Below are 7,364 nucleotides of genomic sequence, written 5' to 3'. Positions count from 1 at the left end.
AAAATTTTAAAATTTTGAGTCCAGAGAATTGATGAGTATTGGAAAAGTCAGTAAAGAAGAGACAAGTTTGAGACTTTGAATTAGAAGTGGAGTATTGAACATTCAAAGAGATTCTAATTGGTGCTTATTCACAAGATTATGAATCACAGTATAATTGAAATCTTTAAGGATTAGTGGAAAAGTCACCAGATTTTTGTTTTTTTTCAAGAAAATTAAGAAAACGCTGCCTTTCTTAAGTAAAAAAGAACCATTTATTTCCATGGCTAATTCTGGAAAAGTAAGTGTGTTGACTGGGAGGTCAGGAGACACCACTCTTGTTGCCTTGAGCTTATCTTCCCTTTTATTATTTTTCATCTTAAGAAAACCAAAAAACTATCACTTCTGTTGCTACCATGGTATCAGGCCATAGTCCAATATCTCCTTGATACCTTAACTGTCTCCAAGGGTAGAGACTCTTGATACTACAATCTTCAACTTTGTACTGCCTTTTAGATAGCTTGACCTTTTCCTTTCCAAGAACAAAGTGTCAAGAACAAGAGACTATCACACCTTAAGACTTCTGTTTCTTGAAAGCAAAGCACACCTCTTTCCTAGATAATTGGCATCAGAAATTCTTCAGGGGAGTCTCTGGCTATAATTCCATAGAGAATTACCCATTAGAGATCAGAGTAACATCAAAATGTAATGCAAAAATCATACACGTCATATAACAAATATTAAGTATACATGCTTATTTCTTGGCTTAATGTTTTAAGTTAATTACTATAAAAAATTAAAATAGGTCTAAAAGTTTTAAGAGAAGGAGGAAGCAGGATTATTTAATAAATGTAAAACTCTGTATGACTTATAAAAGACAGGGTAATGTTAGGTTATGCTGTGGCAACAAACTCTCAAAACCTCATTGGTTTATCACATATCACAATAAACAATTTATTTCTCATTTATACAAAGTTATCAGGCACCTGTCCTGTCTGTTTTTCAAGCCATGGTTCAGGAACCCAGGCTGTAACCATATCAAAACTATATCACCAGAAACACGTGGTTTCCACAGTCACCATTGGAGAGAAAGAGAGGGATAGAGAAGCACATCGGTTCTTAACTACCTTGTCCTAGAAGTAACATAGATCACTGCTGTTCAAAGTTGACTGGTCAGAGCTAGTCTTACTGCCCCAGTCTAACTGCAAGAGAAGTTAGGATATACAGGGGATACACTGATATTTGGGAATCACTCTCTCTGCCACATGACTTTAGCCTGGTAATTTCAGAAGGCAAGCAACACATGCATTGACCCATTTCATCCCCAGGCAGGAACTATTAATATTCACATTTTGCTAATAAGGAAAGTGAGGCATGTTGAGTTTATATAAATTCCTCAAAGTCACACAGCCATTAAATGAAAGAAATAGGATTCAAATCCAGTGTGGCTACAGAGCCTATCCACCACTCTATGACCTTCCACATAGAAAGCAAAGTATAGAACTAAAAAATTATCAACACATTGACCAATCCTCTTTTGTAATGGGTTAGATAAAAACTTGGTATAGACAGAATTCTTTCAATCATATAAAAGTTTCTGTGTACATATTTTGTTTGAAATATTCAACTAGACTCCCAAAACCGGCAAGGGGAAAAGCAACATAATTGTTGAATTTTGCTCTTCACTTCAGTTATCTAATGTTGGCCTTGAGGTTCCCTAAAAAAATGTCGGAGTTGACATCCACAGTGTATTTTCTCACCTTCACCCTCTTTATAGGTTGCAACTATATGGAACACATGCAAGGCTCTGAATTAAAAAGGTAATTGCTCTGACTTAATGAGTAGCGAAAGAAATCCACATTTTAACAATTCTGAATGTTATTCATTTCCATACCCTTAAGGTGTCAGTGAAAAATGTATCATAATCACACACAAAAAAATAATGTTATTGAATAGCAAGTGGCCTCACATTCCATTCCAGGGAGTCAATTTCTGTAGGTCAAAACCAGAGAAACAGACCCTACATATTGCTTTTAATTGGCTACCATATAAAGTTCACTAGTGCCTTCAGAGTGGAAAAAAAAAAAGATTCAATTTTTAGTTCCATGCTAGAAAGTGGGATCCATAAGAACAAATCTAAACTTACTTATTTTGCATAATATTATATATGATATAACCACATATATTTAAAGAAAATGGTACTTCTACAATAAATAGCTTGTGAGTCAGTGCTCACTGTGGTATTTTATGGAACTACAAAAAAAAATTGATTTTTCCCTAAACTGGTTTGTAAGCTTCAGGGGGGAAAATGTTAAAGCTAGGGCTATCAGATATTCATTGATAGTTTTTAAAGGAAGTTAGTTTTGATTCACTCAGCCTAGTAAGTCAACAACAACAAAATTGTCCTGTCCAGAACAGGCATTCCTATAATTGCGATACATTAGTAGAAAATTTTGCAATTTATATGAGTTTTTGCAATTTATATGATTTCATGCCTCTTTCTGAACAAATAGAAACTTTATTCTGGAGTCACTCTGCTGGAGTCAATAATCTATAAGGATTTTCAAGGATTCCTTACCTGAAGTTTCTCAAGGACCTAAGGGATTAATTAGCAAAGGCTGTGCAGAGAACCAGGAGCAAAAAATTCTGTTCTTGAATTCTCGTTTCTGCTTTGCTCAGTGTCCCAGAAATAGGAATAGTCATTCTTTCTTTAAAGAGCCCAATTCATAGCTCTTCTTTCCTGCTCCTATATCTTATCCAACTGTCACTCAAGACTTAAGATTTCTCCTCTGTAAAACCTTCCTTGGTTCTCTAAGAAACATTTTTTTTAAGACTGCCACTAACTTTTGTACATACCTTCATAGCAATCGTTTCAATGTATTCAAATGGTCTCCCTGATAGACTGAAGGAAAGTTCACATAAGCAGGAATTATGATTTTTATCTTTTTAAGCCCAAGACTTCTTAAGCATTCAGTCTTGATGCACGATAGGTGCTTAGTAAATATTATTTAATAAATGAATATGTCCAATTTCTAGGTGGAAATAAGAAAGTACATTACATTTGGATGTGGAAAAAAGAATTCTTTTAAATTATTAGTGGAAAATGTAAATTGGTTGTTGGAGCACAGGAAATGATTCCCCAAAACATGAAACTTTGGCATGCTGAGTGCTTTGAAATTTGAAAGGCTATAGAAATAAGCCTCAGAACCAAGGTCTCTCTTTGACCTTCCCCTGCCTGTCTCTCTGATCCTCTTTTCCAAAGCACTGGGAGGGATTCTCTCTGGAATTTTTTTTTATCTGACTAAGAAAGCTTCCTTCCAAAAGAAATGCAATTCTCTTAAGAACCCCTCTCTAGAAATCTCATCAAATAGCCAGGAAAAATCAACCACAGAAGGAACTTGGAGTTGTTACCACACCCAAACAGACTTCATCTATTCTCTTGAGGGCAGCTCCAGAGATTATCTGAGAGGCTTTATCTGCATAATTCGACAAGCTTTGTTCACAGTGAGATTCTGCCCTTCAACTTTCCAGCACCTCTCCCAGACCTTAAAGGAACATTGCCATTTACTTGCATTCCTTTCTTCTCCTTCTCTATGTACAAGAGTAATAAGCATTCATACTCCATGGGGTTATTGGTTAGTCATTCTCCTGCAATCTCCCAGAGCAATGCATGTTAAAATAAATTTGTATGCTTTTTTTCTCCAATCGATCTGCCTTTTATCAGTTCAGTTTCAGTCAATTTTCGCTTCTCTCTTTGCCCCTACTTGGTACAACCATTATGAAAAACTCTAGAAGTTTTTTCAAAAAAATCAAAGATAGAACTGTCGTATTATCCAGCAGTCCCACTACTGTGTATATATTTCAAAACCTAGCACTATATGGAAGAAATATCTGCACTTCCATGTTCATAGCAGCATTATTCACAATAGTCAAAATATGAAAACAATCTAAGTGTTAATCAACAGATGAATGGTTTAAAATTTTTTTTAATATTTTTATACAATAAAATAATTATTCAACCTTTAAAAAGAAGGAAATCCTGCCATTTGTGACAACATGGATGAACCTGGAGGATATTATACTAAGTGAAATGAGCCAGGGACAGAAAGACAAATACTGCATGATCTCAAATGTCAACCTTAAATAATGAGATTCAGAAAATATGATAAAGTATAGAGTTTACTTCAGTGCAATGCTTATGGATAGCCATCCAGGAAACACAGTCTCCACAAAATGAGTCAGCATTTCAAAGCGGGGAAGTTAAGGTTTCACTTATAGAGGCAGAGACAGGGAAGTTTAACAGGATTGCAACATTTTCTATACAAGGTCAGTAAATACATTACGGTAATCTAATTGGTTATAGATTGCTACATTCTAAGAGAGATTGCTTTAAAGGTCCACAAGTAGAAGGAATGGTCTCAAGGGGTCTTATTGATTTGGTCTTTCCTAATCATTTACAGGACAAGAATGAGGAGGAGATTTAATCCATAATCTGAGAAGAAGTTGCAGCTGCATGCTATGTGACTCAGGTCACATGGCCACATCTGTCTCAAGGTTCAAAATAATTTAAAATTCCAACAGTTTTAAGTTTGAATTATTTAATTTCACACATATGTGGAATCCAAAGTAATCAAGTTCATAAACACTGAGAGTAAAAATGTGAGGAGTGGGGGAAATGGGGAAATTTTGGTTAAAGGGTGCAGACTTTCAGATATAAGATGAATAAATTCTGTACAGCATAGTGACTGTATAAAAATAATATATCACATATTTAAAATTTGCTAAGAAGTAGATCTTAACTATTCTCACACCCCAATGTACAAAGTAACTATGTGAGGTGACAAATATGCTAATTACCTTGATTGTGGTAGTCATTTCACAATGTATACGTATATCAAAATGTCATATTGTATACTTTAAACATATACCACTATTATTTGTCATTTACACCTCAATAAAGCTAGAAAACAAAGAAAGTACACTGCATTTAAAAAATAGAATGAATTTCATATGGCAATAACCAAGCTGTGCTTTCCTTACTGTTTGAAAATACAATTCAACTTAAAATATAATATATGTAAAATAATTTCAATTATATAAGCCACATAGTATTTGAGTGCAAGAAATGTGATCTTCTAGTAGAGTGTAAAAGATAGTTTCTGCTTCTACCTAGGTTTCACATGCAGTGTTAGGAGAAGTTGGTAGGATAAGTTCAAGCATGGGCTGGCCAAAAAAAAAATGCTAGAAACATGCCAGTATATTAAAAGAACTAGCATACCACTTTCCCAGTTAGAATCTAAAAACATAGGAGAAGGGTTTCTTCTTGAGCTAATCATCACCACTAATAAATGGACATCACTCATAAGTCAACTCATGGGAGGACAAAGAGGTGGGACAGTAATTAATAAACAAACTTACCTGTAAAAAAGGCCTGTCTGCCCCATAGAAAGGCTGTTTCCTAGTTCTGGATCTCACAGCCTGGGACCAGGTAGTAGCATGGAGTTGCCATAGTGCCTGTGGCCTAATGCAGAATCCCAGCTGTGACCCATTATTAATAAGTTGCAAATTTAACAAGAAGACCAGGAAAAACCTGAGGCTTTCATCAATTGCTAGCATCTAGGGTTTGATGCCCTCTGATCATCCCTGCAACCTCTACTTGATCACCAGGAAAAGGGATGCCCATAAGAGAACCACAATTAAATATCAGAATTCAGCACATCCCTCTTTCCTTACTATCACCACATTCCTAGGTTCACTCTGCTGCTTCCAGAGAATTGTACTGGCAACCCAGAGACCTCACTATTCTTGCACTGACACATGAGTTTATAAGGGCACACCAGCCTCCAGATTCATTTCTATAAAGAAGGGACAGTCTTGAACTTACAAAGTACTTGAGCCTTGGAGCAGCATGGTCAATGACCCTACCTGGTGAGAGATGATCAGCCACACTTCCCACAAGTCCTGACAATGTCAGTGGCTGTTCAACCTGTTCTTTCTCCATTCCAACTCTTAATTTCCCTCCTTCCCTCAACAACAGCTATAGTATATTTATTATTTAACCTCTGCGTCTGTATTCATTGTGTCTATTTAGGTGTCATGTACCATAAAAAACACAAAAAGTTGTGTGTGTGTTAATTCTATTCATGGTGTTATGCATTAAGCATTCTATTTTTTTATGCTGCTCCATATTTTGAAACCTATGTTACTGTATGCAAACCTAGTCCATTACTGTTGATGGTACATGCCACATTTTATTTACACATTCCCCTAGTGATCTTCAACTCCTTCTTTCCACAAACCATGCTGCTTTGAATATAACCTTTGGCAACCTGACCCCGTGAAGCTGGCGTGGTGCCTAACTTTGAAGTCAGTGTTAGCACAGAATCATAATGAGAGGAGCATTATTTTGACAAGCTAAATAATGGAAAAGCTGTGTGAATAGCTTTAAATATATCACTTTCTTTGTTTATTTCTCATTTTAAACTCTCACTCCAATCGTGACTTTAGAAATGCTAGCCTTTTGCATTGGTGCTCTCCTCCTATCTGGGGTCATTCTCTGCTCCCTCTGTTGCCTCTCTTCCATTTCTAATAGAAAATAGTCTCTTTCGTTCTTCACTCTTATCCCTACTCACACCATCATAACCAAGAGCCAGGAAGATGAAGAAACACAATAGGGCTAGGCTTCAACATTTCTCTCCAGCAGTCTCCTGCCTCCCCCAGATCCCCGACTCGAGACTCTTGGTTAGCTTTCTCTGTAATAATGACTATTTTGACTGGGGAATTTTGCTATTTACTATTTACTGTGCTCTCTTTTGGCCAATTGAAGGATGTTTAAGAATGGCATATGATCATTGGTAATATGCATTAATTTATTCTTGGTTATTTTAAATGAACTGGATGCATACCTATTTGTCATACCCAGAAAGATAATGCAGCCTCTTCACCAAGAGCCTGGAGCTTTCCAATCAACACTTACCTCTTCAGTTACTACCTGTGCCCTACCTCCTGGGGCACTGCCAGGACCCCAACTCTCCTCTGAAAGTAGAGCATAACAATTGTTACTTTCCAACATACTCTATAATGTATACATTTACCAGGTTTAGTTCAGTCTTCCAGCCCTTTGCTCCTGAAGAGCAGGTGTCTGTGTCTTATGGGTTCTCTGATGTACCCCAAGAACCAAGAACAGTGCCTACCCAGTGTGCAGTACAAATATTTGCACACAGCATACATCAAATATTTGGTAAGAAAAGAAAGAGGCCAGGCTCGGTGGCTCAGCCTGTAATCCCGCGCCTTTGGGAGGCTGAGGTGAGTGGATTGTCTGAGCCCACGGGCTTGCGACCCGCCTGGGCAGGCGAGACCTCATCTCTACAATAAATCAAAAACTGCTG

This window comes from Carlito syrichta, unplaced genomic scaffold (genome assembly GCF_000164805.1).
Source record: "Carlito syrichta isolate Samal-C Ts95f unplaced genomic scaffold, Tarsius_syrichta-2.0.1 Scaffold172482, whole genome shotgun sequence".
In the NCBI taxonomy this organism is placed as follows: domain Eukaryota; kingdom Metazoa; phylum Chordata; class Mammalia; order Primates; family Tarsiidae; genus Carlito; species Carlito syrichta.
This window is presented reverse-complemented; position numbering follows the sequence as displayed.